Raw genomic sequence first — 20717 nt, 5'->3', positions numbered from 1 at the left:
TCTTAAGTCTCCAAGTTTCGGTGTCTCTTAAGGCTGATTTCACAATGTTTAATAGTCAAAATTTCATTTGGAGGGCAAGATTGCTCTGCAGATCAGCATTAGAGTTATGGAGGCATGTCTAGTGTTGGCTATTCTGTCTTTAATGGCTATCCTATGTGTTGTACTTGATTATGTAAAATATTGGACCTATTCTATGTCAGTTCCAGACAGTGTTGTTAGTGTTGCTTTTTGTGTGTTGCTTTTCAACTGTGCTGAATGTGCATAGGCCCAACGATCATTGCATGTCTCTGGGTATGGGATAGCAAGTTCCTGTCACCTGCAGTTGAGATAGTCCAGCTGCTGTGTGACAGTACATTGTATGCTGCTTGATTGTTTTGTGGTTTTTCTCATTACTTAATGTACTACCAGTAAAAAAGATCATGGGTGACATAAGGCATCCTTGTCTGCTGCTGGTAGTGACCGTAAATGACTTAGCTCTCTAACGTATTACTTGGCACGTCATATTTTTATAGAAGCTCTGTGTGATCAGATTTCTGAAGGATTCCGCAGTGGCCATAGCAACTTCCATAAAGTTGTAAGCTGTTCTACCCACTTTCTCAAAGTCAGTCCCTCAGTCCATGGCTGTCCCTCTGTCTGTGGTCCATATGGCTGTTCCTGTGGCGATCTATTCTGTTATAGAACAGTGTATTCAATGTTAGCTTAGCCTGGATTGTTAGGTAAACTGACTTTTTTGGTAGCATATTTGCCACATGATTTTTAGTCGTTTTGTTTTATTGATATGTATGCAAGTGCTTATCTGTGTCCCTTTGCACATATGCAAGTATTACAAAAGGTAAATGCAGAGGCTCATGACTCGGTGAAAAACCCTTTTCTTGGCTAACTGCAGGAGAAGTCTGAGAAAATTAGTAAACCAGCTAGCATGCCCTTAAGTCAATAGATACAGGCTTTAGACCAAAGAGGGCAAGTTGGTACCACATTTGTGGGGCTCACTGAAAATATCTTGCTGCTATCTCCCGCTGTTTGAATCTAGGGGCATTTAGCTAAGTGCCTTAGCTGACCTGAACTACACTGGTATATCACAGAGTCTGTAGTACCTCCAAGTCCCAAACCATTGTAAAGTTTTCTAAATCAAAGCAAACACTTGGAATTGCACCTAGGAGTGAACTAGGAGCTAGCGCAGTTATCTGAGGATGTGAGCCAATAAAATGTTATGAAGCTTCAGACACTACTACACAAATGTTGTAATATAGAAGCATGATGGACATTTTGAATATTAGGAAAGTTTACTAGCTAAATTTGAATATATTTAGAATCATTATGACCAAAACTCAGTTGATGTCCTGACTTGTCTACCGTTGAATTTTTGATCCTATAACATTTTATAGTAAATTATAAAATGTTAATCCAGCGGTTAGTAGGAGACTTTGAATACTTAGATAATACAATGATGTGAAGCCTTTTGGGAAGATTCTGGAATAACAAAAGTAAGCAATTAACACATCCTAAAATGTGAAGGGGCCTTTTTTTGTTGATACAAGGGACATCATTGGGAGTAGTGGAAACATCCACCCAGTGTGCAGCAGCAGTCAAAAATGCAAACACAATATCAGGACTTGTTAAAACAGGGATAGAGAATAAGACCAAGAATATCTTATTGCCTCTATATAAATCCATTGTACGCACATGTCTTCAGAAAAGGGCAACAATGTTATTAGGGGTATGGAAAGGCTGCCATATGAGGAAGATTAAGACTGGGACTTTTCTGCTTAGAAAAGGAGAGATGGGGAGGAGAGAATAAGAGGGGTCTATAAAATCATGACAGGTGTGGATAAAGATAAGAAAAAGTTATTAATTTGTTCCCATAACACAAGAACTAGCGGTCACCATGTGAAATTAATGGGTAGCAAGTTTAAACAAACAAAAGGAAGTACTTCGTCACACAACACACGATCAACCCATGAAATTCCTCGTCAGTGAAGGCCCAGAGGTTAAAAGGGTTCAGAAAAAAAGTAAATGAATCATGGAAGATAGGTCCCTCACTGGCTATTAGCTAGGATGGGTGGGTATGGTGTCCTTAGCCTCTGTTGATCAGAAGCTGGGGATGGGTCACTTGGGCTAAGCCTATACTAGGAAAATAAGTTGATTACTTGTTCTGTTCATTCCCTCTATGGCATCTGGCATTGGCCACTGTGGAAAGATAGGAGATGGGGTTAGATGGACCTTTGATCTTACCCAATGTGGCTGTTTTTATGTACTGTAGAAAGGCTGCTAGTCAGTTTTTATTGCTGCGCAGGAGGTAGAAATTGTCATGCTGAACAATTAAGATTTTTAAGTCGGGATGCTAGTAGGTATGGGATTGAATGAATATGAAGAATGTGTACACCAAGGCTGTGTCTAAGTTGCTGAGAACTGTCGGCAAAAGATACACAAATAGCGTACCACATTTGCAAAGCTTTTGCTAACAGTTCTGTCGGGAGATGCTTTTGCGCCTGTACACATGGGGCCAAATGTCAGGAAAAACCCCCTCTGTCAAGACATCCCTTCTTCATCATGGAACAAAGTGCACAGGGATATAGGCAGAATGTTTCCAACTGGCAGATCTCTTCCGAGAGACCTGCAGTCTAGACATATGCTCTGTTGACAAAACTTCTGCCGACAGAACTTTTGTCAGCCTAAGCCTGCAGTCTAGATATATATGCTAAGTGCATCGTGCAGGTCATGTCTACTCCATTTCTTGGGTGTAATAGATGTTGGAAACATCAGGGCCCATCGGTACCCAATTTGAGGCACCTGTTTGAAATGCTTGAAAGGTCTCAAAGCACACAGCTGCCACATGGGAAACGTATTACTGTACTTAGAAATAATTCTGCATCTTACGTATTCTATACTTTTTTCATTACTAGAGGTCCTTGCTTGCAAATAAATGTATCTTGCATATTTCCCAGTTAATATTGTAATTTCATTTGTAATGCTAAAAGTTACTTTTATCAAAACTGAAATCACAAAACATTAGACTGGATGGGGCACAAATAGCAAGAAACATATTTTAAAACAAAGATCCTGATGTAATGCAGATTTTAATGTTAGTAATAAAAATGCAGGAAAGAGAACATCTAAGATGCTAAGCTTAATTGTCTTCAGTTTTTTCCTCATAAAGTGGTAGCTTTTTTGGCTTTCGTTCATGAGTGATTAAGCAGTATTTAAATTCGTGTTTTCACTTAAGTTGTTCAGAACCAGAACGCAATAAGCAGTTTGACTATTGTGCACTAAGCCAGTATGAAGCAGGCTAAGATACTTAGCATGTCATGATATCTTCCTTGTGCGAAGGGTACAGTGGGTGGGAAAGAGGAAAAATGCACAAAGGCATGCTGATTGGTGAACACAGAATCTAGAACACATTCCAAGGTGGTCCTGCAGTTTATATAATTACATCACTGAGCTCTACTAGTAGTGGCACTCTTAGAGCAAAAATAAGGTTTCTTGAATTGCACTATTACAGAGGGGCAACCTTTTCACAGAGAGAAACTGTGTAGACATCAGGCATACACGGCATGTCTCTTTCCACTTTTATTTGGGAAGAATGTGCACATTGTAACTAATGCAAACAAAACCCTGTTTAGCTACCTAAATTTCATTGTTGATTGTATTGGGTTTTTCACTGTCAATCCCTTGGGTACGATATCCATCTTTTTGCATTTGGAGAGAAAGATGATGCGAGATCCAGACAGACATCGTCTTTCTCTCTAAATTTTATTGTAGCAGTCGTTCAATATCTGTTGGTATTGCTGGAATCCAAGATGGTTTCACCTTCATATTTGTAGAATACCCTTCTGCAGTCTTTCATGACACAAATTTAATTAATGTTGGTTAAGGGATTGAGCTGATTTTTCTCATTTCAGTGGAAAATGCTAGTTTTGCAGAACCCAGTGGTCCTGGAATTTAAAAGGTAACCAATATGAACTCTCCACGAGTAACTTGTTTGAAAAATGAAGATACTTAAAATTATTTGAACTGGTTGGTAGGGGCTAATGAGAAGAGTTAATTTGTGTCACCTACATATAGCTGCCACACAATCAAAGATTGTAAACTGGTCAGCATTTTATTGTGGGTACTGGCTTAAAAATAAGCTACCATGAGAGAGTGATTTTTGTTTTTACTTTCATTTTTAAGTCCTTTATAAAAATAGAATGCAGAACTACTTTTATGTAGGGGTTTCTGTTGTGCTAATTGCTATCCTGTCTAATACCATCCAACATGGGTTAATGGCTTTTCAAATAATGTTCTCTAGCAAGAAACTTGCCAGCAATCATGGTCTCGGTAATAATTGTAATCAAAGCATTTTTTCAAATACCAATTCACATAGAGCTAGACCAGCTTCCACTAAAGTATGTGTCAAGACTCCTATTGACTTCGCTGTGAGCTTGAGAATATCTGTAATAAAAGGTGCTATGTGCTGTTCATTTTGAGATTGTTCACTGAAGCACAAGTTATTTGTAAACGATAAGGATTTTCAAAGTGCTCCTGGCCCCCTATTCAAAAATTACACGGTGGCACTAATAGCAGATATTGCAGAATCAGACCTATCTAGGGAGCATCATTCAGATTGTCTTAAGCCAACTTGTTTTATTTTTTCTTATCGGTTACTGAATACAGGTTTTAGTGGTGTATGTTTTCTCTTATGACCAAAAGGAGACCATTCCTTTGGCCACACTAGAAACTTGTGATATATCTGATTGTACAAAGGCTGTCCAATTGCTGGGAGCACTGCTCCATAGCTTAGATGTTCTGCTGAGTGAGTATTTCCAGAGAAAACCCCAAACATCTCATGAGTATGAAAATGGAAGCAAACCTCCCTCCTCCCACCCCCCAAACAGTCCGCTGTTATTTTTAAATTTCTACTTTTGGAGCTAAATTATCCTTATCCTTGTCTTCCACTTTGAAAAAATAATTAAACTTATACACTCATTGTTTGTTGTAAGAGTGAAAAAATGAAGTTAAATGACACATTCAGTAATTGAAACTGTATTTCTAGCAAATGAGAGGTACTTTAACAAACAGTAGAAAATAATTCATTCTAAGCATATCTGTTCACCAGTACATTGTAACAGGTTGCTATAACATCAGAGTACTTAACTTCTTTCTCAGATGTTACAATTAGAGGTGGGGGAGCCTGCATAAGATTGAGGTTCAGTTGCATAAATTGTCTAAAAAGGAGTTTCCCAACTTCATCAGAATGAAGCTAAAACGGCCCCTCAACAGGGTTATGTGCATTACTACAAAAGTTACATTTTAGTCACAGACAAAAATGAAAGATCATGTGTTTAAATGATTTTTTAGTTATTTTTTAGTGTGTTTAATGTCCTATTTCAGTCAATCGTAGTGAGAAAGTTGGGGGCTGAGGAGGGAAATCCTTTGGTCATACCACCACAGGAGCGATATAGTGGATAGAACAGTTGATCCACATTCATACGTGTTACTGTGTGTGTGTATATCTAGAAGACAAACACTGTAGTTGGTTATATACCACTGTTCTCTATTAGCAACTGTTCAGTTAAGTGCATTCTAGATACTATCTGTCCCTTATTTCTAGTATATCTTTCGAGTTGCTCCCAAACTGCAATATTTTTCTGTTGATGAGCCTGCATGTTTCTTTGTGAATGTAAATAATATGGAAATTAAATTGAGGAAAACCAGCTCTGTGGTTTAAAGCTGAGTAATAAAGTAATTAGTCTTTTTTTTTAAAAATCAGTTATAACACAAATCTTTGTTTGTTATAAGGTTTTTCACCCCATGTTAAGGAAAACAAATTATGAATGAAAATAAGTTTTGAAAGCCATATGTAGAAAATCTTAAAACTATAATTGGCAGGTCTCCTTATTGATAAGTGTGTTTCAAAAATAATCAAATGGTAATTACAAATGCTTTTGTTAGGGTTCTGAAAAAATTCCTTTCAGGGCAAATTGTTAGTATAATATGTATGTTGCTGTAGGCTTATGAACACTTTGCTAACTATTGCACCGTCATAGTTTCCCAAGCACTTTGGCATTCTTGCACTGATACTCTGATTATAGTTAAAACTGTTTCGGCATGTGACTGAGTATAAATCTCAACATATGAAAGGGCATTAAAGTTAAAACAAAGTGTGCAATTCAACTATATGCTGAGGTACTTCAAAGGTGAATTATACAGTAGGTCCCCTTTGTCAGATATTGTAACTATCATTTCCTTCTCTAAACATATTGTGGATTTTGTATCATATTGTATTTATTTCATTTTTAAAAGATGTTTTCTTTAAAGCTCTGTATATATTGACATTAAAGTTTGCATTGTACTACATTCTTCTCCTTGTAAGGCTGAATCCAGTAGTGCATTATACAGTATGCATTTTTTTCTTTTGCACTATGCCACTAAATATTACTCACCTTGAATTACAGCATGCCAAAGATGACTTAGAAATTATATTTATTTTTATTAAAAGCATTGTGAATAATTATAAAGGGACAGTTTTAAATAGCTGGCAATTCCTTGGATACTAGAAAAAAGTGCAAATTTATACTTTATAACTGATCAACTGTGATCATGTGTAATTCAGAAACTTACAGAGCCCATTTTATTTTTTTTAAAAAGCAGTGAGCCAACTTTCATAAAATAATCTATACTGTGAATTGCACTATTTATTGAACCTTGCTATATATTTCAAGCATAAACCAAGGGCCCGTTGTATATTTGTAATCACAGCATAGTGTTTTAATATGTGTATATTAAACACTTTAAAACATACCTACACAGCAGATATGAGTGAAGTGTGAACTGTACGGTGGGATGATCCTCCATTTCACATCATTGCGGGGGGGGTCTTATTGTGGGTTTCCAGGTTGTTAAATAAATCCTTTCTATAGTCTACAGCAGGTATAATCAATTATTTTTGTCAAGGCCCAAATTTCTGGGCCCAGGTACAGTCCTGGTCTAGATTCCAGAGAAAATAATCTTTAAAATAACAGTAATAAGTACATAGATTTGGAGAGCCAATCAAAAGTGTCGGGCATTCCACTATTGTCCCACAGAGCAGCTATTGACTATCTCTGTGCAATAACTTTCTCACAAAGGCTTCAATCCTGCAAATACTCATGGACACACTTACCTTAAGGCATGTGAGGAGCCCCATCGAAACCTACTCAAGTGCTGAAAGTTAATTATGGAAAATCATTGTTCGCCAGATGAGGGTCTAATAAGAGCTCAACTTGCAATCCATGCTCATTTTAAACTGATTGCAATGCAAGCTCTTCAAAGGGTTTGCCTGGCTCATAGATGAGAGCACCATTATTGCAGTAGCAATTACAGTTAAAATATTTACTTGATAGTGGATATGTTGGATGCTAGCATGTAATTAATTTTTCACATTACAATAAGAATATTAAAAATTCTTATTAAATATTAAGAACTCCACCTAGGATTGATTTCACATATACAAATGGGACATGGCTGTCTGGGAAGGAACACTGCAGAAGACAGTCTAGGGATCACTCTGGACCATAAGCTAAACGAGTACATAGTATGATGCTGTTGGGAGAAGCAGCATTCTGGGATGTGTTAACGGGAATGTCATAAGCAACACATCAGAAGTGATTTTTCTGCTCTACTCTGCACTAATTATGCCTCAGCTGGAGTGCTGTATCCAGTGCTGGGTGCCACATTTCAGCAAAACTGTGGACAAATTGGAGAAGGTCCAGAGAAGGGCAACAAAATGTCCAGAAAACACGACCTCTGAGGGAAGATTGAAAGAACAGTGTTTTAGTCTAGAAAAGAGGACTGAGAGGGGGCATGCCTTCTCAGCTATCTAAAAGGTTGTTACAAGGAGGAGGGAAAAGATTACTCTCCTTAACCTCAAGAAGATTGAGGACAAGAAGCTTAAATGGTGGCAGCGGAGATTTAGGTTGGACATTAGGAAAAACTTCCTCTCGGGGTGATTAAGCACTGGAATAAATTGCCTAGGGAGGTTGGGGCATCTTCATCATTGGAGTCTTTTCTTGAACAGGCTAGACAAACACTTCAGGGGTGGTGTAGATGGTGTCTGTTCTTGCCATGTGTAGGGGATCAAATTCGATGACTCTGTTCTTTCAAGTTCTAGTATTGTATGAAATTTGACTTCTGGGCATGTGCAGTGTAGGTTAGCCATGCCAGTTCCTGGATATTAGAGATGCAAGGTGGGTGAGGTTCTATCTTTCACTGAACCCCCTTGTGTGGGTGAGAGAGCCACATAGATACAGATAACCTGTTCGTAAGTCAGGGACTATGTTCTGAACACCTGGTTGTAAGTCAACTTGGTCTTAAGTCGGAAATACCCTTATACTGTAGTCCCTTGAGTTATGTGAGGGATGCGTTCCATGCAACCCTCGCATACCTTGAATTTCGCATAAGTCGGGGATGGCTTGGGTTGGGGCCTTGGGAGGGAGTGGAGAAATTAAGCCTGGGATGGGTTAGGGCAGCAGGGGTTGTGGGAGGGTGCAGTTGAACTGGGGCTTGCAGGGGGTTGGAGCTTGGGTTGCAGGGGTGGTAGGTAGGGGAGGTTGGAGCTGGGGCCCCGCATGCTGGGGAGTGTGAGCTGGGACCATGCGGCATTGGAGGTGGTGTTGTATGGAGTGAACTGGGGCAGGGAGGGTTAGCTGGGGTTGGGGAGGTAGAACCTCATGAGCCTGCAGTGGCTGACAGCTGGAGCCCAGCACACACTGGCAGTTGACAGCCCAGCAAATGCTGGAGGATGGGGGGATTGAACAAGGGTGAACAGGGCTGGGGTGGCTGAGTGGAGGGGGGCTGGGAGTTGGAGCCCCAGGCACAGGTAGAAGTCAGAGCCCCATGCATTGGTGCAGGGGTGAACTGGGACTGCAGATGGGTTGAGCCAGCTGGGGGAGGGGTTGAATGGGGGTGCACTGGGGTGGGGGTGGGTTGAGCTGGCAGGGGGATAGAGCCCCTGTGCAGCATGCCAGTGGTGTCTGGCAGCCAGAGCCCCAAGCAACCTGGGGCGGGGGTGACCCGGGACCATGGAAGGGAGGGGTTGAGCCCGGTGGTGGAGTGGTTGAGTTTGGTGGGGCTGGGAGTCAGAACCCTAGGCACAGAAGTCGGAGCCCTATGCATGGGGGTGAGGGGATGTTGAGCCAGGCGGGGGAGGGGTTGAATGGGGCTGCGCCAGGGTGGAGTGCTTGAGCAGGGGGCAGGTTGGGGCCACACGGGTTGGGTCTAGGTCCACCGGGGTTGGGTCTAGGTCCACCAGGGTTGGGGCCGTGTGTGTGGGGGGGGGGGTTGAGGCCCAGGTGTGCCAGGGGGGCTGGGGCACGAGGTTTGGAGGGAAGTACCAGGCATGTGGGTGGAGCCCCCTACTGGGGGAGGTGACCTGGGGCACATGGGAGGGGTGGGGGATGAGTTGCAGGTTGGTCATAAGTACCGATGGTCGTAAAACAATGTGTTCATAAGTCGGGGACCACCTGTATCTGCTTTGGTTCTGAGAAAGGTCCTCTGAACAGCATAGTTAAACGCAAGTTGGAAGGGATTGTTTAGCATAAGTAGCACATTTCATAAGAGAGCATTCACGAGTGGCCTCTTAGGCTTTCTCTACACTGCCACTTTGGTCAGTCAGGGATATATCCTTTTTCACACCACTGATCCACGTAAGTTTTGTTGGCAAAAGTCGATAGTGCTGTGTCGCCAAAGGTGACTTAGTTAAGTTGGCGGGAGAGTCCTTTCCCACCGTCAGAGTGGCTACAGCAGCACAGCTGTAGCAGTAGAACTGTTTGTGAAGTCCGTAGTGTAGACATAATCCTTAGTGTAGGGGTTTTCAAAGTTTTTAGACTGCTTACCCCTTTTCACATAAGGTGGTCTATGGCATATCTCCATCTGAGATAGACAGAGGCAGTGAGAACAATTTATGCAGGGAGGAGGTTGCTGAGAGTCACTGAGCACAACTCTAAGCCCTGAATATGATGGAAACCAAGCCAGTGAGTGCTGCTGCACCCCGGGCTCATGTGCCCCCACCCCCCAATTGCTGCTTTCCATTGAGCACCAGCCTATAGAGGGCTTCAAACTGGTGTGTGCTATCTAGGGAGCTGTAGAGGAACATTCAGGGAACAAGCAATGATGCCAGATGGCTTGAGTCAGGTTCAAGCCAACAATGCTAGATGGCTCAGGTGAGATTCAAGCAAGCCTCTGCCAGGGGTCACGTAGAGGGAGTGCCACCTCCACTCCCTCCCTGACCTGAGAGGTGGTCCAGCCTACGTGTGGTGGAGGTTGTGGGAGGACACCCACCTGGGGGTATTCCATCTACTTGCGCGAATGCTAACATACAAGGCGCGCTTCTGCAGTATACAATTTCCCTTTTGGCCAGCTGGGACACCTTTTGTCAACTGATTTTTTTTTTTTTCTTCCAGTGACTGTTCATGTGCATTCCAATGTAGCTATGTGCATGCGTGCTCAGTTGGGGGAAAATTTTTCCCTAGACATCAGGCATCGGGTTGGTGTGACACCGATATAGGCACTGCCTGAACCACCCACCCTGCCCCGTTCCTTCTTACTGTGGTGTTGGTTGCTTGGGTTCCCATTCAGTTCTGTGAGCAATCCTCTCAGTTAGCTGGTAGCACTTAGATCTTATTTGTAAATAGTTTCTAATAAGGTGTAAATAGTTTAAATAGTTAACTAATTTCAAAAGTTAATAGTTTATAGTTGTTCTTAGTAGAGTGGTTCATCAGGCCCAAGTAGGGAAGTCACTCACCATCACTGAGAGCTTGATGCTGAGGCATGATGAGGTTGCCAGGTTTGTCTTCATTGAGTGTGGGAAGTGCATACTGAAGAGTGAACCACACTGTCTGCTTTCAGTATCTGGCTGAGAGTCAACAGCGGGACCACTGCCTGAGTTGCATTGACAAAGGAGAAGGGAGCCTGGCACCATGGTATAGTGCTGGCCCCTCAGGCTCCCCAGAGAGACAAGTCTCAGTCCCTGGTGCCTCACGCAAAGAAAAGGCATGATGGGGGCATTGTCCTGCAGTGTTGAAGCACAGCAAGGACTCCCAAGTGGCTACCCCTCTGATACTTCTCACAGCATGGAAGCTTCAGGGTTGAGAGCCATGAAACTCTTCCTGCTCAGACTTGGTGAGGGAGGTGCTCTTAAATAATAGAAAACCTTCCACGAAGGCCACTTGGCGAAGTGGAAAAGGTTTGTGATTTGGGTGGGTGTCTCAGAAGGGGTTATCCCCATTGCAGGCCACAGTCCCCTTGATTCTGGATTATTTGTGGCACCTAAGTCAGTTGGCACTGCTCTTGTCCTACATTAAGGTGCACCTGGTGGCTATTTCTGCCTTCCAAATTGGTCCAGGCCTTTCATCAGTGTTCTTGGATCCTGTGGTCAAGAGATTTATGAAGGGCTTGGAGAGAGTTAGGCCACTGGTGCGAGCCCCTTTACCCTCCCGTGACCTCAATTTGGTTTTGGCCAAGCTTGTGAACCCCTTGGTTCCTGCTCCTTGCTGTTTCTAAGTTACAAAACATCCTTTTTGGTGGCCATCGAATACTACAAGCTAGCAAGGGTTCTCTGTCCTCACATCAGGGCTCACTCTATGAGGGAGCAGCCCTCTTCAGCAGCATTCCTTGCACATGACCCTGTTCAGGAAATCTGCAGGGCTGCCGCCTGTCTTCCATTCACACTTTTCCAGCCCATTATGCTATATCACACCACACTAGGGAGGATGCTGAAGTGGGCAGGGCTGTTCTAATCATTCATAGAATCATAGAGTCATAGGGCGGGAAGGGACTCATGGTGCTCTCACCATAGCTCCTAAAATCAGCTTGCATTCACCTGTGTTGGAATGCACGAGAACGATCACTCGAAGAAAAGACGGTTATTTACCTCCATAACTTGTGTCTTTCAAGATGTGTTGCTCACGTCCATTCCAAAACCCTCCTGCCTTTACTCACCGTTGGAGTATCCAGCAAGAAGCAACTGATGGGGCGGGGATGGGTAGTGCCTATATTGGATGCTATATCAGCACTGCTCTGGGGGGAGCTGCCCTGACCCAACAGCTACTAGTGGGGGAAAAATTTTCCAGAAACCGGGCATGCAGGTGATTTATTATAAGATGCAACAACAGCCATTGCTGCTTATTTTAGCCTCTCTTGGCCTTATTTTAGCCTGTTGGCCCCGCAGGTCAGCGTGTCTGAGTGAGTGCTGTCGCGCACGCTGCCAGGTATCCATTGATTTGAAAGAGGGAGAGATGGCTCTTCCTTTTCTCTCCAGCACAGGCCTGGCATGAAGTGATGACAGGTAATTACCTATACTACCAACATATCTATATAGCTGCCAAGTGCTCCTGGGGTTGAATTTCTGACAATGGCACCATGTCCAGGAATTTGGCATTTTTGGATTGCAGTGATATTCCGTGGTGCCTCATTCTCCAGCATCTCAAAGAATTTCTTCAGTCACTGCCAAGAAAACCAGTAGCATAACCAATGCTGAGAGACAAAGCTGCTGCTCCCAGAATATGCTCTTAGTCGCCAGAATACGGATTCTTTCTTGTATCCAGATTTTTATATTTCCACTAAGGGCTCAGCTCAGCTCAGCTCTCATTGGGCTTATTCACCAGGTGGAAGTGTGCTTCAACAACCCCCCAGCAGGGGACTGCAGGCATGTCTCTTCTGTTCTTGGTTGTTATCTGGGAATCAAGCAAGGCAATGTTTGTCCTTTGTAGAGGGAGAAAAGGCATTTCCTCGTTAAATACATTTACAGCAGTGTTCAGTGTGGTGTTCTTGGTCTGGTCACCGCTGCGGCACCCAATAAGCGCTCTGGACAGCTGTTTAGCAGTGATGCTGCATACCCTGACCTACTCGGATTAGCTTTTTGAAATGTAGCAGCCCTTCCCCAGGTGTGTGGAGAAGCATGAGAGCTGCAGGAGGAGCAGGAGTGAGTGGGCAGGGCAGAATTATTTTGGGGATGAGGGGCAGGATAGATTTGGGTGTTGGGGCAGATGTGGGGGCAATGACTGACCCCGCCACATGCGCACACACTTTTCAGATCATTTTAAGTTCTACTGATGTCTTGCATACAGAAAATGTCTGGTAAACTCAAATATCCTGATGCCCCTGTAGTGGACTGTCTGCACATGAGTAGGCTGTTCAGGCATTGTCCACTGAACAATTGCCTGAGCCTACCAGGTTTGATTAAGCCACTGCATGGCTCTCAAAAAATAACATTGGAGTTCTAAGACAACAAGCAGTCCTATGACACCTCATAGACTAACAGATATTTTGGAGCATAAGCTTTCATGGGCAAAGACCTGCTTCATCAGATGCATCTGAAGCGGGTCTTTGCCCATGAAACTTATCCTCCAAAATATCTGTTAGTCTGTTAGGTGCCACAGGACTGCTTGTTGTTTTTGAAGATACAGATTAACTCGGCCACCTCTCTGATACTGGACTTTTAGTGACCCCTTTTAATATAACCTGCTCCAATCTGAAGCAAGGTTTTTAGGTATGAAAATCAAGTTACTTTACCAACTGCAGCACTTAGTAGCCAGGAACTGATGTCAGAAGCTGCTGGCAAAGGGAGCCTTGCTTCCCCTTCAGAGCTCTATTCGTCAAATTCTCCCTTTATTCCTTTCTCCCTGTACGTCTCCTTTTGGCCATTAGATGGTGCCATTACCTAAGTTAATGGTACTACAAAAGTAATGCTACACAGCAGGAGTACAAAAGGTACAGTTCATTTACTAGACTGAAAACTCAGGCAATTAACCATCCCCTGGAGTAATCGTTCTGAGATTTTACAAACATTTTTATTTCATTAAATGGATTTTAAACTGTGGTAATTATTAAAATCAGATTACAATTAAATGTTAAATACTGAGAGAGGATAGAAGTTCAATTTTGTAATTACTTTTTTACTCCTAACCATTTTGTGAACAAATGGTTAGGTCTATAATCAAGGCAAAGCATGCTGTTTGGACATAGCTGTTAAGGCACGTTAACCAACCAGCCAACATGTCTTTCTGTCGGCCTCCATGAATCATCATAGAGGATCACTTGCATTTTTCCTGGATTTCTCTCTGTACGTCCCTCCCTAGTGTTTTTCCCTGATTGCCCTGTATCTCATCACAGGTCCTTCAGACGGCATTTAAGGTCCTCTGACAAACCTGCTTTCTCCTTCAGTCTGTGCTTTAAGGAAAGGGTTCCACAGCAGTAGTGTGATCTGGACAGAAGGCTTCTTCCTGTAGTGGGGAACCATTTCTGATAATGGCTGTGTCTACACTAGCACACCCCTTTCTAAAGGGAGATGCTAATGAGACGCTTTGGGATATGCTAATAGGGGACTGCAATGAATATGTAGTGCCTCATTAGCATAAAGGCAACTGCAGCACTTCGAAAGTGCCACTTTCGATTGCGCGTGTCTCGTCTACATGGGGTCCTTTTTGAAAGGACCCTGCACACTTTGAAATCCTCTTAGTCCTATAACCAAATAGGAATAAGGGGATTTCAAAGTGTATGGGGTCCTTTCAAAAAGGACCCTGTGTAGGCGAGCCGCTCATGATGGAAAGCAGCTTCAAAGTGCCACAGCTGCCTTTATGCTAATGAGGCACTGCATATTCATTGGAGCACCTAATTAACATATCCCAAAGTGTCTCATTTGCATCCCCCTTTCAAAGGGGGATGCTAGTGGAGACACAGCCAATGTGGAGGAGTGAGGCCATGCTTCCACTGCTAATGTGTGCTTATACAATTCCTCTTTGTTTTAAACATGCTTCTAGACTATTAATATCAGTCTTCTGTGAGCCTATGGCCAAAAATTCCAGAGGGGAAACAGTGCTCCATTTTCTCTGCTGCTGAAAAGGCGAAAGCCTTGCTAATGAGAGCTTTATTTGCCTAGGGTGGTAGTGAGAATCTTATCTTGCGGTAATACACTCATTTCCAAGCAGTCAGGATTGTGCTCAAGGTTCCTAAGTGCTCTTGGTTCCCTGCTCAGGAAGATTTTCCTGAGACAGAACTCCAAGCTGAACGACTTCGAGCTTGCCCAGTAGTTTAAGAAAGCTGACGTGCTGAGCTAGTCCAGGTGGTGACTCCCCCATGATCCTGGTAGCAGTTCTTGTAGGACTGGAGAATGACCCATAGAGACATATGGACCATTGCTACTAGCTGATTCAAACCTTGTTTCATGGATGGACTAAATGAGAGAAAGCAAAATCTTGGTTACAGTCTGATTACATCAGTGGCATAAGAGCACTATGCAGCTTGGGGTTTGGTGCAATGGGGTGTGTATTGACCCCCAAAACATCCCTTTTGGTAACAGTGGTCACTGAAGCCTTTGGTTAGTGCTCAGTGGAGACCAGCCCTGGCATGTCCAGAACAAACTGAGGGCTTGTGATGAGTATGGGGAATAAGGGCTTAGCTGACGTTGTGTGAGCTGGTGGCGGTAGTGGAACCCCTGCAGGTTCCTCTGGAGAGATGGTTATGAGGGAATGTGACTTAGGGCTGCTCCCTCATATGAGGCTGTGTTGTGAGTGTGGAAATTTGGATGTGTGGGATGGGAACCACAAGTGGCTGTGTGCAGCAGTTCAGCTGAGGTGCTCTCCAGTTTTTGGTAGAGTTGTAGTCCTTTCTCTTTCACAGGTTTGTTGTTTAATGAACACCAACATGGCTACAATTCCTAGTGAAGTAGCCATGGAAGATGGGGTCTTTGGGAGCCAGTCTTCAAAAGCCAGTTCCCTGCTTCAAAGGATGAATGTTAAGATGAGACTTTCGTGTTTAAACAAGTATATGGTTTATGTGCAGGACTGGGCTGCTCCAGATGTGCTCAAGTGCCACTGACCTTAGGGCCGTGGATGGGAGCTGCTTTGGCCTGGCTCAAGAGCCCCTGCCCACAACACTCCTGGGTGAGACCACTGTGGATGGGTGCTGCTCCAGCCAGGCCAGAGCAGTCCAAGTCCCCAGAGAGCTGTAAGTGGGGACCCTCCAGTCCAGCTTCCCCAGCTCCCACTCCCCAGTTTAATTGGTTAACTGGTTAAACTTCAAAAACAATTAGAAGTCCTGTGGCACCTTATAGACTAAGAGATTTATTGGAGCATAAGATTTCATGGGCAAAGACTCACGTCAGATGCATCTGATCCTTCAGAAGCGAAGGTGCAAAGCCCCTGTGTCAGATGCATCTTACAAAGTAGGTCTTTGCTCATGAAAGCTTATGCTCCAAAATATATGTTAGCTTATAAGGTGTCACAGGCCTTCTCATTGTTTTTGTGGATTCAGAATAACATGGTTGCCCCTCTGGTATGGATTAAACCTAGCATTTAACCAGTTAACTAACTAAATGGGATCTTACATCCCTACTGTGTGCTGTACTGGTCATGACAGGGACTTTTATCCAGTCTAAATGAGGGCCACGCAGATTTGTGCTGCAAACAGACTAACTCATATTTAACTAGAACTTTTGAGAGGCCGGGGTAAAGGTCACCTGCAGGGTGTATCTGAAGATAAGAGAAACTGGTGAGATCATCACCTTCCTTGGAGCTGATGGTTTAGGATATGTCCTGTTCCACAGCGAGACTCGCTATCCAGCCTTGTTTTTCTGTTTGTGATGCACAGAACATGCAGTTTGTACCCTCCACAAAACATTTATCATTTTAGTCCAACATGATCAAGATACCTGAGGGTTTGTTACAAGTACTGTGGTGTAGTTGTCATGTGCAGAGGCAAAAAAGTTAACCATCATTAATAAAAAGTCTTCTTTAAGTAATTTCCCCACTCATTGTACTGAAAGCAAACCCTGTAGCAATCTTGTTAAATTTTTATGCATCTCATAAAAATGATCATTTTAGCTGGCCAAAATAATTAATTTAAATGCAGTGGAAACAGCAGTTAGTGATGGAATATACTACCAGAAGGGCACATTGTGGAATATTAGTAACATACATGAAAGTTCTTAGCAAACTAGAAACAGAAGCAATATAAACTTGATTTCAAATTAATTAATGCAAGTAAACATTAAATGCTACAGGCCAAATTAATATTTCAAAATTCTTCATTTATTACTGTGCTTAATTTGCTGTCTTTACATATTTTGAGCTATAGGCAGTTAAGAATTTAATTTTTAAGGTAGTATAATGAGATATAAAGGATGTCACAAATAGAAATGAATGTATAATACATGCAAAAAGTGACTAATTTTCTAAAATGTGGACAATTCTTTATGTTTTATTCAAAATTTGTCCTAAATTATTTGAAAGTTTAAAAAAAAAGTAGAAAAGAGTCTTAGTTGACTTTGGTTAATTTAACAATCTCAAATTATTTTCCCATTCGACTGAAATCTCTGGATTAAGGAGAGGTTAGAAATAGTCCCCTCTTGTTGATGTCCTACAGTTAAGCAACACCTTATTGCAAATGCCTTTACTGTGCCTGTTCCTGAGGCTTTGACGAAAAATACTTGGCTCTAAATCAGAGGTCATTCTCACAGGTGTGAATCAGGAATAAATCCATTGACATCAGTGGAGAAGCAACTCTGACAGTTACCTAAGTGTCAAGCGCTTTGTTGACCTTGCATTCTGGATATTGTAGAGATGGACAGTAAGGTTAGGGTTAAATTTATTGAAAATCCTAATTCAAGTCCCCAGATTGAAATGTCTTTCTCTGAGTCAATTTAATTCTTAGTCAGATTATTTTTTGTGGTCTGCACGCTCGAAAAACATCTTGGTTTATGATGCTCTCACAACTGGCGATAGACTTAACCGGCAGTGAGATCCTCCAGTCCTAGTCTTGCACTTGTTAGCACACAGGTGAACTTCTACACCTGCACACATCTCCATGTATTTCAGTGGGGCTTCAGATACTTTTTCATCTGCAGGATCAAGGCTACAGCATGGGTAGGTGGTGTGAGGGGGAGTGCTCATTCACTTGAACTCTTCATCTGTTGCTATGCCAAAATCCTAACTTCTGAGAACAAAGTGAAGTAAGTGCAGAAAAATGAGGTAAATATTTAAGGTCTTGATAATAATGCAGAGTGAATTTTGGGTTAGCAAGAGGTACGTGGTTCAAATCCATCCTCAAGAAGACTTCAGCTGGAATTTATTTTTTGTCCCTACGAGAATTGGGCCTGAATTGCTTAGGTCCTTATCCAAACTTCCTCAGTCGTCTTCTCTGAAATACTGGTTTGGCCTGTTAGAGAAACAGGAAAAAGAGGATTTGAACTCGATACATAGAGAGCCAAGGCTTTGCTCTTCCTTGGATAATCACCTCTAGCTCTTTCTTTCACTTCTGTCTCATTCCCATGAATCAAGCAGTGCGTGATGATGGGGGCAGGCTTGTGTGGCTGGAAACTTCTAGTCACTTCCTGGCATAGAGGCGGCAACTTCAAGATGTTTGTTACACACTTGGACAAGACAGAAGTGTGCCTCAGTAGCTGTAATTGTGGCTGAGCAGCCCTATTTAGGATCTGCTCTGTTCACCCTGCATTGGGAGGGGGCTAGAAAAGGTGCTCTGAAAAACTTATGTTTCAATCAAACCTGCAGCAAGGGGGTGGGGGCACCTTTCAATTCGCAGGGGCAGCAATAAGAGGAGGAAAACATTTGTGCTTAGGTCTGGAACTTGTAGTGTTAGGATGTTGGTGGACAGCAACAAGTTTGATCTGCCTGAGAGCCAAACAACCCTCGTTGCTCCAGACCTGAGGGGGTTCAATGTTGACATCAATGCTTTGACTGAGACCCAGGTAGCTGATGAGGATGAGATTAGAGAAACCAGTGATTACTTTCATTTGGAGAGAGAAATGCAAAGACAAGCACTACATGCATGGCGTTGGCTTTGCTATTAAGAATAGTCTTATGTGCAGCCTCAGTGAACACCCTCCTAGTGTCAATGAACATCTGATGATGCTACATCTTAGGATGGCGAGCAACTAGTTCACGGCAGTAATTAGTGCTTATGCTTCTACCCCCACAAGCTGATGAAAATGCCAAGGAATGCTCCTGTACACACCTTGACAGCATCATCAGAAATGTCCCTAGAGAGGACAAGTTTGTACTTCTTGGGGATTCAGTACCAGAGCAGGTAGTGACTACCACCTGTGGAAGTGTCATTGGGAGGGAAGGTGTTGGAAAAATGAACTCCAGTGGTCACCTTTTTCTCACATTCTGTGCTGACCATGGCCTTGTTATAACGAACACTATGTTCCACCAGAGTTGTTTCAAGACCTCCTGGCAACATCCACAGGTGGGACACTGGCATTTGCTTGATTTTGTCATCATCCAGTCTTGGGACCATGCTGATGTCTGCATCCCTCATGCTTTGATTGATCCAAATGACTGTTGGACTGACCACAGGTGAATAAGTTCCCTTATGTTGCTCAAATTAGCACGAAACCATGATTTCATCCCAAAAAATCCACCACTAGAGGATCAAAACCAGGGGTTTAAAGGATCATGAGACAAGGCTTATCTTCCAGAAAAGCCTTAGCAACAAACTCTACAGCCAAGACCCATATGAGGACTGTCTTCAGGCATGGTCCTTTCTGAATGCCACTGTCCTGGAAATCTGAGGTGAAACCCTTTGTTCTTCTTCGAGTGTCCCCGTGGGTGCTCCACAATAGGTGTCGGGCTCGCCCAGCGCTGCAGATCGGATCTTCCAAGCAGTTTCTGCCAGCGCGCGCATGTGCTGGCGCGCGCCGCTCCCTTGTGCGCTCCTGGCCACGTGCGCGATCCGGTCCCCGCCAGTTCCTCTTAACCGCCGTCAGCTGCAGACGGAATCTGAACTAGGCTAAGGCCAAGTTAGCATATTCAATGGTTTTAACTGTTTTTTCTTTAAAGTTTTCAAGTTCTTAGGCTACTGCAAGTTAGCCAGTTGTTATTTTTCAAAAAAAAAACAAAAAAGAAAACAATAAGCGGGACGGCATTCAGTCCAGTCCCAGTAACAAGCGGAACACCGGAGGCCAGGAGCCTAGGGCCATCAGCCCTCCTGCCACGACAGGCTATCGGAGAAGGGGAAAAACAGCACAGAGAAGGTGCTAAGTACCCATTAACAACTGAAAGACTCACCAACAACGTCCTCTTCAGGATTTAAGAAATGTGAGTCCTGCCGAGAGGCAATGCCAGCGTCTGATGGGCACAGTCTCTGCATAAGGTGCCTGGGGGAGTCCCATGTCACGCAGAAATGCTCCTTCTGTGCAAAACTAACAGCCAGAGCAAGGAAGGACAGGGAGATGCGGCTTAAAATGCTGCTCTTTGACAAGGCCCTCCAGCCAGACGTGCCGGAGCGGCCACAGCAGGAGGGACCTTCCGGGGCCCATAAAAGGAAAGCCACCTCCCTCACCCCATCAGCACAAAAACGGAGGAAAGCCTCCCCAGCCCGATCCCTGCCGGCAGCAACAGCGAGCGGGACGGGAGGAGTGCGCAGCCCCCAGCCGCAGCAACAGCTGATCGGCGGCGGCACGGAGAGCCACATGGAGGCGGCTCAGCCTCCAATAATCAAACAGCCACCCCGCACCGCAGGCAGGGCGGCGGCTAAACAAGCGCCGGTACCGGCGGCACCACAAGCAGCGGCACCGACCCCTGGGGAACCGGCGGTGCAGAGCGCGCAGGCACGCAGCCTGCAGGCACCGGAGGACACCGCCCGTGCGGCACCGCCCATGAGCGTGCCGAGCACGGCGCGGATGGGGCCGAGATCCCCTACACGTCAGGGGGCGGAGTTACCTCCTCAAGAGAGGGGGAAGGCTG

General features: G+C 43.8%; 1 protein-coding gene across 1 annotated transcript in view; it reads left to right on the top strand.

The window, feature by feature from the left end:
- RPS6KA6 (ribosomal protein S6 kinase A6) overlaps positions 1–20717 on the top strand; it is a 173843-nt gene that overhangs the window by 106742 nt on the left and 46384 nt on the right. The gene's annotated exons all lie outside the window — the stretch shown is intronic.

The sequence above is a fragment of the Carettochelys insculpta genome, chromosome 13 (genome assembly GCF_033958435.1).
Source record: "Carettochelys insculpta isolate YL-2023 chromosome 13, ASM3395843v1, whole genome shotgun sequence".
In the NCBI taxonomy this organism is placed as follows: Eukaryota; Metazoa; Chordata; order Testudines; family Carettochelyidae; genus Carettochelys; species Carettochelys insculpta.
This window is presented reverse-complemented; position numbering and strand designations above follow the sequence as displayed.